Below are 17,246 nucleotides of genomic sequence, written 5' to 3'. Positions count from 1 at the left end.
AGTTTCACTTTGACACCAACCACACATGGGAATGTTTACTGACTCTGTTATTTCTTCTTTTCTCCCATCTTTCTCTCCAGCTTTACCCAAATCTTCAGCTCCCTCCCTTCTCACGTTCATTGCCTCCACCCTTACACTCATTTCCCCATCGTCTTACACACACACTTTAACAGCCTCTTAATCAACAGGGCGTGTTTGCAGCAGACAGCTTTTATTGCTAAAAAAAATAAAAAGGATGACTCAGTTTTCTGAGTTTACATGTGTGTGCATGAAGATGTCTGGGTCTGTTTATGTTAATTTGAGGCAAAAAAGATGCCACGCAGCAAATACAAAATGGTGGGTTATCAAATGTGACATTAATAAAAACCAGCATCACCCGGTTTAAAGTGACAGTTGGCTGAAGAGTTAGGAAGTTCTACTGTGACACGTCAGATGGTTTATTTCACAGTCCCGTCTCAGAAGCCGCCTTTAGGAAAGGACGTACGACTGACTGTTTTTCAAGACCTGCATTGCCGGAGGAAAATTAGCCCTCTGCCTAACTGCGGAACATCTACACGGATGCGAAAGCTGACCTGTTCACTGTGCATTTTTAGATAAATAAATGAATGAATAAGATATGCAAATGAACCTGACTACCCATGGCAGCATCTACGTTAATCTAAATAATCTGGAGGCAAAGGAGAACGGGAGTGACAAAGCGGCTGGAATGCAAGTTTGGCAAAACGGCCGTAGTCTGAACAAAGCTGTTACAGGGGCTTTGAACTGTTAAGTAATTTACCATCTCTCAACTCTATGCAAACATCTCAAGATGATATATGGACGCTAAACAATGAGAGGTGCATGGAAAAAGAAAGTCTTGGATTAGATTAAATCCTCTGGCTACACTGAAAACCCAGAATACTGGCCGTCGTTCCCTAAATTCCATCAGCGCAAACCTCTTCAGGCGCCTCCATCGTTGTTTTGAACGGACTCCTCGCTGTCGTTACACCTAAACTCTGATGGTTAACATTGGACATAGAATAGTCCACCTCCCAGAGCGGCTGAAAGACAAATTTACTGGACCCTCTCTGATGCCTAAATAGTTCATTTGAAGCATCTGACTTTGATACGGGACTTTGACTCAACTGAGAGTTAACATGTAGTTTCCCTTGACAGAACCCACCCCTAATCACGTTAGCTTCTATGTGATTTGGAAAGCATTTACACTACAAATGACACAATGTTGTTCTGCCAATAAATAGACATGAAAGGGAGCTTTTTGAGGAGAAAATGATGAACATATTTTGTTCCTTATATATGAGGATTGTGCAATTAGTAACATGCATCAACAAAACAAAGGTCCATTGTCCTACTTTAACTCTAATCATAAGGACGCTGACGACATGAAAATAAGTTGTATAACTGATGTTTATGCAGCATTTTTGCCCTTTTGGGGAAACATTACAGGAACATGACAAATATTCCTCTGTTACTTATTGTGGGAATCTGTTATATGCAGCAAAAGGTCAAATATTTTTTTATAAATTGTGCTCACAAAGACTAGATTCTATAGCACACACACACACACACACACACACACACACACACACACACACACACACATGCATTCACTCACACATTTCCTGTGTGACTTTGAGGGTCTCTGGTATTTGAACAGATGTGGGCAGACTGAGCGTGCCTAGATCCCCCCCAATGACCCCAACGTGCACTTCCTGCTGCGAAAGCTAACACCCAGAGAGAACAATCGTAGTCTGTATACGCTCCGAGCATGCACACACAGTCAGAGTTGCAGAGTTGAAGGTTAACATGCATGCAATAAATACACATAAAAACACACCATCAAAGACATTTTCATGCAGCACAAATGGTTGTGTGTGTGTGTGTGTTTTTTAAGATGGCACGGAAGTGTGAATGAACTTATGTCATTCCGTCGTGATGCAAACCACATCAACCAATCAATATGTCAATCATTTAATCCAGCTTTATCAATACAGCACCTTCCAAACAAATCAAATGTAATTTTCAAGTGCTTGATATGTGGTTGACTGAACAGAAGACATTGGAACTGGAAAAAGAGTTTTCGACCAACGCACACTGAAGGTTCAAAGAACTAAAATATGAGCTGTCTAATACATACATAACCGCAGAGCTCACAATATAAATGCATGAATAAAAACTGAATTAAGAAATGAAATGATGAAATGTACAAAATAAATCATTTATTGCAACACTGTTATGAATACAACATGTAATAAAACAATAAAATAAAACCACTAACAATACAAAGCACTACATAAAAGCTAGACTGCACGGATTGAAAAAAGATGTCTTCTCCGATCCCGTGGAAGCCTGTTCATAATACGGAGCACAGCTTCACCAAATGTTTTTGTTTTGCTCTGTGGAGCAGCTAAAAAAGGAGTCCCGGTTCACAAACCACGAGTATCTTTGAGATGTAGTCTGGTACAGGGCTACTTGGTGGCTTGTAACTCATAGAATGATTTTGAAATGAATACGGAAACGAATGTAACAGTGTAAAGCGTTGAGAGTGATGTCACCTTCTGGTCTAAGGCAACACTCGCCCAGAAGAATTTCCGGTTAATTGTAGCAAACTGCATTCTGTTCACTTTGTATCTTTTCTGTCAGGCAAATTCTGCTTTTCTGGCCTCATCAGGACAGACGTTGTACTTCTGAGGCAACAAGTGCTTCTCATTTGAGAGAACATTCCTCAAAATTGTAAATGTAAATAAAATAACTCTCCTCGTGAACTTGTGAATTAAATCTAAATCAAAAGTCCGTCTTTGGCACCTATTTCGCGTACTTGAAAGGTAAAAACACTTTTCGGGTTTAGTATTGCATGAAACATCACCAGCTGAAAACAGAAGAAGCGCAAAGCTAATTTGAATGACAACAAAGCTGGTTCATCACATTAACACTGTGCTTATAAAAATCGCATTAATGATCAAAAATCATAAAAATGGCATTCATTTTTGGAGTTCATTTTGCCGAACAAAATGTGTCCGTGTAATGAAAATTGTTTGTCACTAGAGTTTGTTTTCAAGTTCGGCGTCTCATGTGAGGCAGTCAGATCAATGCTGCTTGTCCCGGTTTCACTTTGTAATATCTGCTCGTGTTTCCAGCGTTCAAAAGTTACGTTTTACTTTGAAATTTCAAGTTTTCGTTGCCATTGTACGACACCTCATCAAGTCCTGGTTTTTCTCCTCGTCTCTGCATTTGGGTCCTCCTCCACACCATTCCTGTGACGCTAATTCTTAACAGTAATCCAAAAATAGTGACAAAAAAAAAAAATCCATTAAAAGTTTGGTTTGAGGCAACCCTTGGCCATCCAGGATGGCTACAAAAATCTGTCTTCCATGAAGACATCTATTTCAAACTGACTTTTTCACCATCAGCGCTCAGAAATGTTGATCCACTTTTTAACTCCACGGTTTGGCATCTGTTTCATTCTGACAGTACATGTTTCTGGAGCATTTTCATTTTCGTGTGCAAACAAATTGACTTCCTTCGTGCCTTAACCTCCGTGACCTGTCACGCTGGGATATCCCATGTAATGCATTGACTGAATGAAAGTGCATCAATATCTCATTTGTGTATGTGTCTTGAATCAATTGAACTGTGGCAACATGATCCAGCTCTGGCTGAGATACGGTGAATGCTCCCTCTGTAGGACTGTCATGAAGACGGTCAACAACAGATTACAGAGTTCACATTCTTCACTTTACAGTGCCCTGCGCGCGCGCGCGCGCGTGTGTGTGTGTGTGTGTGTGTGTGTGTGTGTTTTGGGAACAGTGAGACATCATGAAAATAAAAGATGAGATGGACAGCTGAGGTCAAAGGACTCGAGAAAGCGAGAAAAGAAGATGAAATATGAGAGCTGCAGAAACCAAAGGAAACGTGAAGACAAATGTCTCATAAACTGAGAAAACAGAATCAAATTTATAGCCGGAGAACAAAAAAAGACAATTCTGATATATGGAGAGAAAAATCGAAAGAAATAACTCAACTGCACGCTGAGGGAGAGAGGAGCTTGAGAATATTCATGAGAAAGTAAAAAAAAAAAAATCTGCAACTGCAAAACTTAAGAGATGTGGAAAGAAATCGACAAAAACAGTGAACAGGAAAAACAGCCGACGACAGGGTCATGGACTGGGAGCTGAACCTGTGCCAGAAGGGCAGATTGGAAAACCAGAGCCAGTTTGGGTACGTTCAACAGGGGAGGAATAGCTTAGCATCATCAAAAACAAAACAATTCTATTTTTAGCCTCGTTTTTTTGAGAATTGATCATTAAGTGAATAACAACCTATCAAATATACATGCATAACAGGGGGTTTAAAAATAGAACGAGACAGTCATTTCCAGTGTGGCCACAGTGGTGAAGGTCTGGCACGATAGCAAAGGAAAACTAATAATAAGCAATAGATGTGGACTTACGACGGCGAAGTTCAAGTGTAATTCCAACATAAATCAGTTTCGATTCGACACTGACACTTCAGGGCTTGAAACAGGATATCAACAAAGCGCCGCCGCAAACAGCCACCCAGAGGCCCTTTGTAACAGAACGTTTTATTTAACCCTGAAAGTGAGGCATCAATTTCTGTGTTTCAGAGCTGTAGCAAGTTCATAAAAAGATTTATACCAGCTGTTTTTACAAGCCAATGCCTTCTCCAAGAAAAATCTTTGGACACAGTGAAAATATTTCTCGCAGTAGCGAATGTGGTTTGTTTGGAGCAAAAGAACAGATGAAGCGGGCAGCAGAAGCTTTTAGAAATGTAAAACAAGTGTAAGACCCAAAGATGTTTAACGCCACAAGAGGACCAGGGCCCGGGGGTCGAACTGGAACCCTGAGATCATAGCACATTTAGCCTCAGTTTGCCTCATGAGGTGTTTACATGGTGCCTCACAGGTCAGTGGCCACCAACACTGTAAACAAAAACAACAACTAATAAACAAACTTAAAAACTTCCAGTTTTAACTTAAACTGAGCTCGTGTTTTACAAGGTGACACTTGGAAAAAGTTCACCGCAAACACAAAACTTGTTATAACTTTAAAAAGTTATGTCCCATTGCCTTAAAATTTGAAGTTGACGGAACACGAGAGGACAAGTCGAAGAAATTTTGTTAGGAAGGTTTGTTTGTTTTGGACGATTACAAAACCGCCTCAACTCGTCTTCTCCAGTTGCATCAACTCAAAATTCTTCAAACCAGTTTTTTTTTTTTTTAATTACAGTGAACATTTTCCAACTGATCACCTTGTAAACCGCGAGATCCCAAATGTAACCAACCAAGTCAAAGAGAAACCTGCATGAGAAGTGGTTCAATTATGTTTCATCACTTTACCCGCCTCTTGTTGTGAAGAGGAAACACTCCAGCTTGATTTCACACATCTAAATTGTTTTCTGGCATTGTGCACTAACACCGCCTCCATCGGTTGTTACTGCGTCACCATCTGTCGGGCTTTTATGGAAAAATGGCACCCGTTCTCCATCTCTTTCGGGGAGGGCAGGATACCTGGTTGAGTGAAACTACCTTCCTGGCTGATAACATCAAGCACAATAAGCTCCAACGCAGCGGCTTCTGGAACAACATTCACAACCTGTTCTTGAAAATGTGAGTTTCTGCTTGTTCAGTGCCAAAATCAAATGGTTCAGCCATGTTAGCGTAGGGTTCACTTGCCCCTGGAGGTCAAACTAACTAACTAACCTTGAGGGATTCTCTTCACGTAGAGCACAAACATCCACTCAAGGATGAACCGAAAAGGGTTTGGCGGTGGAAGGTCAAGGTCTCTGTAGCAGGCGCACATCGCAGTAGCACTCAACCGCTAATGCTCATCCATTGTCACTCCATCATTTATCCTGCTTCAGAGTCTCGGGGGAAGTGGAGCCTCTCCCCGCTGTCATCGGGCGACAGGACGCCGGTCCATCACAGAGCCACACTCACACTCCCATTCACCCCCACTGCCGATTTAGAGACTCCAACTAACTTATCTGTTTTTTTGGTTTGTTGGAGGAAGCTGGAGTACTTGTAGGGGACCCACGCAGTTACGGGGTTCCAGCGAGGCAGCAGTGCTAACCGCTACACCACCGTGACAGCCACAGTGCGATATTTCAAATTTTTCTTTCCCCACAGTATTTGTTAAATATTTGATATGATCCAGTGGTGTGAGGCTGCTTAACAACTGCAGAGAGACCAATGCAGTTCCCCATCATCTCGTCTGTCCTCACACTGGGTGTGTCTGTGTGATGGTAACTCACTGTACTTGCGGTATGAGCTGTCACTGCAATACCAAAATATCTGCTAAGTTTTTGACTTTTCTGTCATAAGTGGAACTTTTACTGTATGGAATCATGCAAATTGTACTGTGTAGTACTATGTTAACAGGCGGCGGCTGCAGCTACAGGAGTTAAGAGTGTATCCTTAATGTCAGCTTGCTAACTGCAGCTACACCACCGCAACACTAGATGGCAGTAGGGCTTCTCAGCCACTGTGTTGAGTTTGTTTGTGTAGTTCAAACAATGTCAGGAGAATCGGAGCAGGACCTGTTGGAACTGGAGCGAATAAATGTTCAACAGTAACTAAAATAACTTCAGTGCAGAAGAAGAAATTAGACCAGAGGAGGAAATGGTGTGGAAATGAGTGTGTGGAAGGTTAGGAGGAAAAGTGATGCCATGAGGCCTCAGAAGGAAAGAAAATGAATCAGAAAAGCAACACGTACGCTTCAAGTGAGACTTTACTACTGTGATTTAGCAGCCTGGGTTAATTTTTGCTGACAAACTTTGTTCCACAACCGCTGAAGTTGACACAGACATTTAAGTTAATGACATTAACAGAGTGACTGAAAGAGAAGACTTGATTTACACAGACAATGACTGTGTGTGTGTGTGTGTGTGTGTGTGTGTGTGTGTGTGTGTGTGTGTGTGAGCCTGCAAAAAGACAGACTGTCATGACATCACTGTTTCCACAGGAAATCATGTTTCCAAAACCCTGGTTTACCACTCTTAAGCCCACCTCACACACAGCTCTCCTCTCTTCTCGTTCCTCCAGGTCTCTCTGTCCTGCACATGATCCTGCAGCATGGCAGCCATCAACTAAATCAGCTTAATTGTGTTTGGTGAAGTTGTAGTTCCCACCAGCAGAGAGGGGGATATCATATTTAGTGTGTGTGTGTGTGTGTGTGTGTGTGTGTGTGTGCGTGTGTGCACGCGCGCACACAGTTTAATGGAAAATTAAAGGACATTGCAGGTCTCATTTTCATCATTTCCAGCTTAATTTTAACAAATGAACAGAGACAGATATAGATAAGGAGTGGAAGCGGAGAAGAGTTGACATAGTAACCTTAATTTCGTGTACACACCAAAGGCGAGTAACATGAGTTTCACCATGGGATCGTTTGTGTTTCTCCTCCCTCTAGTGTTCTCCTTGAGGACAGGAATCCTGCTGTTTCTACCTATTTTAAGACTCTATAAGCATATAAAGCATATTAACTTTAAATCTTAGGTTGTTTTTAATGTGAACATTCGCTGAGGGGATTTCTGAGAAGTGAGATGTCGCTAGCATGATGCTAATGGGACCAGTTAACATTCCTAGCAGCAAACGTTGGGATGACTGGGACTTCAGGGCAGCTTCGTTTTATCTCATGATGGTGGTTGACATTGAATAAACAACAACAACAAAAATCGCAACTGTCATAGCACATAAAAAGTGTGAAACGTGTCACCCACTTTCAAATTGTGTATGTAGTTTATCAGAGGCTAAATATTCGGACTCACACAGCACCAAAACCCACTCCTGCACACACCCTCGCCTGCTCTGCTTACACAAAAACACATAACCCTAGGATTTAATCCAAGCGCAGTGACCTCACCGCTCACGTGCACACATACACGCAAACATTCAGGTCCAATCATGCAACGGTTGAGGTGAGCTCAGATCTCTGTGAATTGTTTGTAAAGTTGAGAAGTGAAATCAAAGCAGAGCTTAGCCATCCCTGTGGTCACTGCACCGTATGATTGGCGGTTAGAGTAAGACAGTGGTACTTGGGTCACATCTGGTTGTGGTGTTGTACTACTAGATGAAATATTCAGCTTTTATCATCTTCATCAGCATTTCACTCTCATGTCTTCCATTAATAAACTGCACACAGTACATGAATAATCCATCCATCCATCATCCATCCATCCATTGTCTTCCGCTTGTTCCTATTCAGTGTCGCCGGGGGGGGGTCGGGGGGGGGGGGGCTGGAGCCTATCCCAGCAGCCTTCAGGTGAGAGGCGGGTTCACCCTGGACAGGTCACCAGTCCATCACAGGACCAACACATAGAGACAGACAACCATTCACACTCACAGTCACACCTACAGTCAATTTAGAGTATCAATCAGCCTCGTCCCCTCTTGATGTCTTTGGACTGTGGGAGGAAGCTGGAGTACCAGAGAGAACCCACACAGGAACAGGGAGAACATGGAGACTCACACAGAAAGATCCTGTGATGGAGCCGGGACTGGAACCTGGAACCTTCTTGCTGTGAGGCGACAGTGCTGACCACTGCACCACCGTGCTGCCCTACATGAATAATACTGGTCTCTATTCAAGCTACATCACAAATCTAATTCCTTCTTTCCTGGACCCCTTTAACATTTGTCACTTCATGCATCTCATCTGATAAAAGTTGGAAATGAAAAAGGGGAAATATAATCTAGCGTGTTTGCTGCTGAGGTATTTGCACCACCAGAGACACATTTCAGCTGATTTAAGTGATTAATGTTAAGATTGTCAACACTTATATGACAAAGATGTTTTTGAGTGATCGTGCATACAGAAGAGGGAGCGATGAGCTTCGATGCAGGGAAAGAAAAACAGTCTGAGATGACTTTGACAGGAAGGAACTGAGTATTTTTCCTTCTGACCTCAAATTGAACCAGAGACAAGTGATGAAGGCTTGTACTTGTTGAAAATTCTCCAGAATGCAAAAGTAAAAAGGTCCCTTAAAACACAGACCAGAAATGTTTGTTCCTGACACCGGGCTGACCGGGGGGAAATTACTTGGCCCTTTTTTCATTCTCCGGCCGACCGCCAAACAGAAGAATCGACAGATATTTTGACCCCTCACTTCCTTTGGCTCACTTACTCAACTGATATTTTAATTTTTGCAAGTTATCTGCAGAAATGTCAGTTCACCAAAGGCTACTTAAAGATGGCCTTAAACAAAAACAACTGGAGTGCTGAGGTGCAGGCAGCAACAAGTGCACCCTCACACCCACTGTGCACGTCGCACACTGTGCTGTGCTGCAAATAACACTTTCCGCGTCCACTAGGTGGCGCTAGAGAACACATATTTTGTCATTGTAAAGCCAACACAGTGAAATTTTGATGGAAATCAAGAGACGTTTGTCCCATCAGGCTTACCTCCTGTGACCAGGAATAGAGGTTCCCGGCTCGGGACTGCAAATAAGAGTGACTGTTGTTGGATGATGTGTTTCCAGGGAGGGACATCACCACGTCGCAGTCCCCCTCGCTCACTGATCAGTTCTTTTTTGTTTATTGTGGCCAAATTCATGTATTTATGGTCTCTTAACGGGACTCTGAGTGTGTTATTTGGTCCAACATGGGGGTGTAGCCAGGTCCCAGGGGGGCTCAGAACTGCCTTTTAACCTTTCAGTAATTTGCTACAGTGCTTTGTCATGGATACACAGGGAATCATCCTGTCCCCAGGCACAAGCAAGACACACTTCAGACCGGATTCTGCCCACACACACACAAACACACACACGCGTGCGCGCCTTTCCTTTAACATGTCTCACATTGCTCTCTTTCTCACCTTCTTTTAAAGTTTTTTTTAAACTCGTTTCCTTTTACACATTGCAATGGTAAAGAAAACAGTGTCTTTCATGCGCAGTAATTTTTTGTATATTTTCAAAAGGCACACAGTACTTTCCATATTACAAAACATCTACTTGCTTGAAATCTGCTCACCAATACAAATGTAAATAATGTGGTTGTTGTAAAGAGCTGTGCAGTGATATTATTGACCCTGAATCACTCAAAGTTTTTTGAGGAATAGTTTCCTCAGAAGGAAAACAATCCTGGCAGAGTGCGAATGAACTCTGACACCGCTTTGAATACATACACACATGCAAGCGTGGCCGCTTAGTTATGTTTTGCAAAAATACAGAATTGGAGTGGAAATTGGCACAGTTTTCCCCAACAAAAGAAAAGAAAAAAGAAGAAGTTCCAGCATGTTTACCTAAACTGCCTTCAATTATTTGACAAAAACTTTGATGTGAGCGAAAACACTTTTAGTGACCATCTTTACGGTTTGGGACCTGTTTATGCTAGCGCTAAGCTCCAAAAGCCAGCGCCTTGATCTGAACCAGCTAGGTTGTGCTCATTCATGCTAGCGCCAACACAGATGGGTTACAGTTTGTTTGTTTTTAAGTCAGCTCAAAGTGTTTGTGGATTACTGAGCCAATAGTTGGATTAAGAAAACATAGATTACATCAAACAATGCTCTTCAGAAGGTTTTTTTTTTCTATTTTTGTACAATTTGGCTATTGTTAGCAATCAGCGGCTGGCTCTTTCTGCTCCCTGCATCTGTTTGTTAATACTTCAAAGGCAAAACTTACTTTGTGAGTGAGGTTTCATTTTAACTCAAGAAAAAGCCACCACGTTAGTCTGGATTAGTTGAACCGAGGTGCTATGAATACCCAGACTGCACTGAGAACAAGAATGAAAATGACTCCATTCAAGGTCTAACAAGGATAAAGAATTAATGAATAATAACCTTCTAACTCATCACAATCTAAATTTGGACAATTAACCTCAGTTAAACAAAGTTCAACTTGAGGAAACCCACAAGGTTTTTTTCAAATTCGTTGCTGCTATGCGGTAGAAGGAAATCGCCCTGACAAGCCAATTTAGGAAATCCTTGAGAATTTTAACATACATAGGAACATTTTACAATATTTTTAAAATTGTTTTCTCACAATGAAATAAAGAAACAACAACAGTGTAATGTCTGACCCCTCTCACCTTCATCTTTTCCAGCTCCTCTCTTGGTGATACAGGTCCCTGCCGATGAAAACATCCCATTGTGTTTTTGCATGGAGACCTCACGCGAACTCCTGCTAGGTTAGATGGATCTGCCCCAAAACTGAATGGGTTCCTCCTCACCTCTTGCTGCATCCCTCGAGCAAGTTTGTTAAAAAAAAAAAAAAAAAAAGGGCCTCATAGTTTTGATGTAATCCTGCCAAAATCCAAACAAACAAACGACACTGATCACATTACCTCTTTGGCGGAGGTAATAAGTGGTTGCACATGGGAATAGAACAGTTTCCCACTGTTAAATCCAGTGTTGCTCCGCCCACTAGCTTCACCAACACTGTTCCTAATCACCACAGCTGATAGAAGTAGGTATAGTAGGCAACTGCTTTCCCACACATGTGGCAGATGTGCTCGGTTTCTATTAAGTGGCGGGACTGCAGTCAGATTAGGTGGATAAGGACGATATCCTGCCAGCCTCTCATTGGCTCTCATTAATCTTTTGGCCATTTCCCTGCACCATACGAGAGAATCCCGTCTAAATTCAGGCTAAGTTTTTCCTCTGAGGGTTTAGAACACTGATTCAAAACAGAACCTCTCTTTCCGATCAAGATACATAAGATCTCTGTAACCGTGGGATTTTCTTTTTCCCCGTTTTTGGCTTCCGAAACATAATATGTCTTATTTTAGTGACACCTTGGATTTACTTTTAAGAGAAAGTTGCATAAAAATGTATGACATCATGGTGGGTGACTTGCCAATTCAAGTTAATTCATTTCCAATGAAGGAAACTGTTTAATTTCTTTGGTGCATTCCATTGCTATGACATTTTCAGACCTTTTTTTTTTTTGTACTTCCAATTGGATGAGAATACACAAACAAAGCAAAACCTGACCTGAAAAGTTTGTATTTATGTGTCTGCAGATGAATCTGCTGACCAAAATAAGTCTATTAGTACATTTTGAGTACCAATACACTTTTCAAGCTCTAATATCTTGTTTAATCTTAAAAGAGGCATTGTCGATGTGAACGGGATTAATTCAAGAATCCAGTAAATCAAATACAAAACTGGACTGCAGAACCTTTAAAACAGCAATGCATTCGGGAACAAAAGGAAAATATCGTAAGGAAAAACAGTAAGCACAAGTTGCTCAAGACCATGTGGCTGACTGAGCCTCCAGAATGTCAGCACCATTTTTGTGCAGTCCACCACTACATGTTTTCCGCCAGTTTTTGTTAAACGCATGGGACGTGCGGTTGCCTTGCTATAGGTGATTGACCTTTAGCAAATGCTTTTGGTCAGGATCTCTACTGTGTTTTTTTTCTCCCTCAAACCAGCATTTCCCTGGGGTCCTTTTCTTAACGCCGTTTGGACTCAAAGCTCTCGCATGAGGTGCCAACACGGAGGGCACAGGGTCGTGAGACAAGAAAGGGCTCCTTTTTTTTTTTTTTGTGAGAATACTGCACACTATCATCTGGAAAACTACTGGGGTTTCAGAATACAAGCAAAGGCGCATTCCCTCTGGATTCTTTTGCTTGTTGTATGAAATTTCTAATTTTTTGTTATTCTCACAAGTCAGACAAAGTTGCAGAGTTTTAAATCTCAGGCTGTACGACATCAGGTTAGGTCATTGACCGGTTGGTGAATTCATTGACAGATAGAGTTAACAGACTCACCTGACCTCGTGACACGCAAACACGCCGACAGATGCTCTCTCCATTTCACTCTCCCTCCCTCGCCTCACTCTCGCTTCAGCATGAGTGACATTCTCATTGCTACTCTGACGGTGGGTGATCTGGGGAGCTTGACCCCTCTTTATTGAAGTTGCTGTGCTAAATGTCACCACTTTGATGTAAACGCACAACAGCTCTTGTGTGTGTGTGTCTGCGTGTGTGTGTGTGTTTCCTCTTGTACATTCTTAACATGCCACGGAAGATGTCACACAGGGCGACATACATGCACCCTGTCTTTTAAACCATATGTTAAGGCACTCCCCAAAACCCCCACCGCCACCACACACACACACACACACGCGCACACACAGAAATACATGTGTGTTCTATTGTCAGTACGATCAGTACGAACACAAGGCCTACAGATGGCTTGGAGCTGTCCATCTGTGGGAAGAAAGGGAGAAAGAGGAGGCCTCCACTCACTCAAACCTGAATAGATGCTTTGATATGTGGACAAGTTCATCTGGGATGGATGAGCCTCTTCTCCACCTCATGTCCTCTATGCTCAAAAGCTGCTAGCATCGCCGAAGTGGCAGTAATGAAGGTAAAGCACGCCAGTTTGTTGTTTGTTGCAACAGTTAAATGTCAGTTAAATAACACATGGAATAAAATGCACAAACATGTCCTTTTGCAGGATAATATGTTCTAAGATTACATTTGGCATTATCTTCCTGGGCGGACAAATACCCGGAAAGCAATGGTTCACCTCAGCACTCCTTTAATAAAACCATAGTTTACTGACTCGACAACTGCTTCAACCCTGAATATCTAGAAACAGAATCTGTAGTCGAGGGAGAAAATGTCTGGACAGGAAAGCTTCTGGTTTCTGTTACAGTAGCTTTGACCAATCACATTTGAGCGAGCCTCCTTGTATAAACAGTCCATGTGGAGTTCTAAAGGGACAGAGCGCATTTGCTGAAATGCACGGTGGGAAACATGGCTTTGGATTCAGCAAAGCAGCTGTGGCGGTTTTCGACTGTTAATTGAAGAAACTGGCCACTTTTGAAACAATCTGCCTCTGTTCGTGATCTTTCAACTCCATGCAGATGTTGCAAGTTGCTACACGGACTGATGCAATGAACGGCGGACAAGGAAGGAGGAAGAATAAAGAAGTCTTGAACCGGATATCCACTGCTACACCGGAACCCCGAAATACTGGCCCTCGTTCCCAGAGGCTGAGTCCTGGCTGACGGGCTCCTAGACTGGTCGTCCCTCACCAACAACTTAACATGGAGGATGCTTTCTCATTCAGCGTTAACACAAAAATGCTTCAGACTAAACATGGATTTATAATTTGTCAGGTGAAGGTGATGTGTTCTACTAACCCTCACATTCAGGAATAAATACATAAATAATAGGTTAAAAATAAATAATCATCTGCCTCTTGCAAATTTGCTGAGATGGTTAACTGGCACATTTACAGTTATGTCCAGTATTTGCACTTTAACCATAGCTTTGAACCATATAAAATAAATAAAGGATGGTTTATGATGCAAGTAGCTGATTTGACTTATCAATTAATAATAATTCCTTTCTATTTCGGTGCCGGGCCTACTTTTGTGACAAAAACTGTGCTCTTTCTGTGACACTGAATGATGGAAAACTATATCCTAAAGATTAAATATGATCTCACATTTCATTTGAAATTACTAAGATATAAAAATATATGTATTTTTTCTAATTCATAACATTTATTCCGTCCCGCAATTGTTGTGTCTCGTACTATATTTTCACTCCGTGCTTTTATTTTCTCATGCTCTGTTTGCTGCAGGTAAGTATTTGATGAATTGTGCTCACCGACGCCGTTTTAATGGCATCTGGCACTGAGAGAACTAGAAAGAGCTGAAATGTGACTTTGTCGAAGCAGACAAGGGGTTCTTTTACCTCTATGGGCAGGGACCATTTCCTCTCCCCCTCCCTCCATCCCTCCATCCCTCCCTTCCTCCGTCTCTCTCTTTCTTCTTTAAGTCTTTATATCTTTCCTTTCCTATGCAGCTCCGTGTCATCTTTCTCTCATTCACTCTCTTTTTCTGCCGGTTACAGCTTTCCTTTGCTGACTCTCTCTTTTTAGGATTCTGGCAAGGGAAGAGAGAGTGTGTGTGTTTTATCCACAGGTCCTCTGTGTGTGTGTGTGTGTGTGTGTGTGTGTGTGTGTGTGTGTGTGTGTGTGTGTGTGTGTGTGTGTGTGTGTGTGTATGTGTGTGTTGGTCAGGTCCTTCAAAGACTTTGCAGCTGAAACCAGAGTCTCTCCACAGCCTGCAGCGTCCCTATAAATCACACTAACCATAGTACTTTGGAAACACACACACACACACACACACACACACACACACACACACACACACACACACACACACACACACACACATACAGTTATGTTTCCATCACTTCAGAGGACTTCTTATGGATTAACATTGGATTTTTTTTTGCTGCACCTTCTCACTACCTGTTCCCCTCTTACACCTTAAATCAAATCCTCATCCTCAGATTTTTTCCTTTTCCTTTTCCTTTTCCTTACTTCATTCCTCAAAATCACTTTCTGCATGATGACTGATTTAGCATCTTCATGTCCCCAAAACAACAGTAAAGACATTTACACATTAACATCATCCATGACAGAGAGGGAGAGGGAGAGAGAGAGAGTTTAATTTTCATGTTAAAGATATGAAGGAAAAAATCCCAGAAAGAATAAGAACGTCGACCTGGTTTGGCAGCGATGGAGAGCTGGGAGGAGGACAGGGTCAGTTCCTCTATTTAACATGAGATAAACAGGGTGTTTCCAGCCAAACCCTTAGTTAATTTATTTTAGTATCCAGATGTAAGCAAAAAAATGAATATGGAGAAAATGGAACTTGGTTTTTGGTGTTGTTTTTTTCATCGTTTATATCTTTTTCATAAAAAAGGATGTTTTTCTCAGCCATGGCCTGCTTCATGCACACCCCAACAGAAGGGAGAAACATCTGGTAGACACAAGAGCCACATCGGCTGGAAGTTATCCCGTCTGTCTTTGGAGTTTAACCCTTCTAGCTTTGTTACATCAGTTATATGGTTGTATGATTTACATACGGCTTTGAAAAATCTTCAGGCCAGGACGCCCATCAAATGTTTGAAGTTTGGAAAAGGTCTGAACGCGGCCGCCTCCTATAACGGTGAACCCATCAGCAAGTTCTTGATGCCTTTCTGACCCAACCTGAGATGGATCTGCTCAACACAAACATGGCATTTCCTGTTGCCACTACATGACACTCCGACAAATCTGCCTCAATTGGTTTCAAACTTCAAAATGGGTTCTTCTTCAGCTCATTCTGCACCCTTCCACCAAGCTCGGTGAAAATCCGCATCATAGTTTTTTTTTAAATTCTGCAGACAGACAGACAAATGCCACAAAATCCCAATCTCCTTGGTAAAAGTAAAAATGCTGTCAGACCTTGACAAGTTAGGAATTACCGTGACAACACGAATCCCCATTTGTAGAACCTGTAACGCTCACGATAACCCCAGCGACCTTTGCCCCGAGTGCTTTGACCCAGTCTTTCCTGTGAGGGAAGCATAGAGAGTAGTGACAAATTAGAGGAAAACCCAAAATAAAGAGTCAAAGTACAGACGTTGTGTCACCAGAACCTCGTCAATCTGCTTTGGGGTACTAAAAGTCACTGGAAATATATTCTGTCCTTAAGTCTCTGATGATGGTGATGGAGAACACTGTCTGAGCTGGTGGCTGCGAATCAGACCACAGGGGGCGTTTAAAGTTTCCATGTGACAATATGCAACATAAAGGTATGGTTAATCAGCTATGACCACATGAAAAACTGAATAACATGTGGAACAATTTCAGGTTTTACAGTAGAATCAAGTAAGGTTGAGTAAACACTCCTGAATGCACTATGTTCTCAATAAAACAAAAATGAGGTCGGCCTATCCAATACCCACAAATGGGATTTCCACAGGATTTGATAAATACACCAAAAAAACCAACTCCAAAATATGGGACATATTGATATCTCACCGGTGGATTAAGCTGCTTATGTTGGACCAGTATTTAATGTGAGTGTATGTGTATTTTCTACCGAGGCTGCTAGCTTACATTTCTGATAACAAATTGACTATTGAGATTTGGCTCAATTTCCTGTTCATTCCTGCGATTTCTACGAAAGACCTGATCCTGGATTTTGTTGGGACTCAATGACTTTGGACGTGTGCACATCTCCAGCTGTTGCTGTGGTGTGAACATTGAGTTTTTAGACAACATTTTCTCTGGTGGGGAGTTTTAAGGGCAGATTTTCTTTACACAATGCTTGAGAAACACAGCAGTCAGCACAGCATCACAATGGGTGGTAGATCCACATCCTCCCTTCAGCCATTAAAACAAATAGCTTTTTATCCAAGAATGTCTATGTGTTTGTGTGCCCGCAGGAGGAACGGCGTGTGCCTGAGTAAGAGCAGACATGCATGCATTTATCT

This window comes from Aulostomus chinensis, chromosome 19 (genome assembly GCF_037954235.1).
Source record: "Aulostomus chinensis isolate RoL2024-O1b breed Wild chromosome 19, RoL_Achi_v1.0, whole genome shotgun sequence".
NCBI lineage: Eukaryota > Metazoa > Chordata > Actinopteri > Syngnathiformes > Aulostomidae > Aulostomus > Aulostomus chinensis.
Note: the sequence above shows the minus strand (reverse complement) of the source record.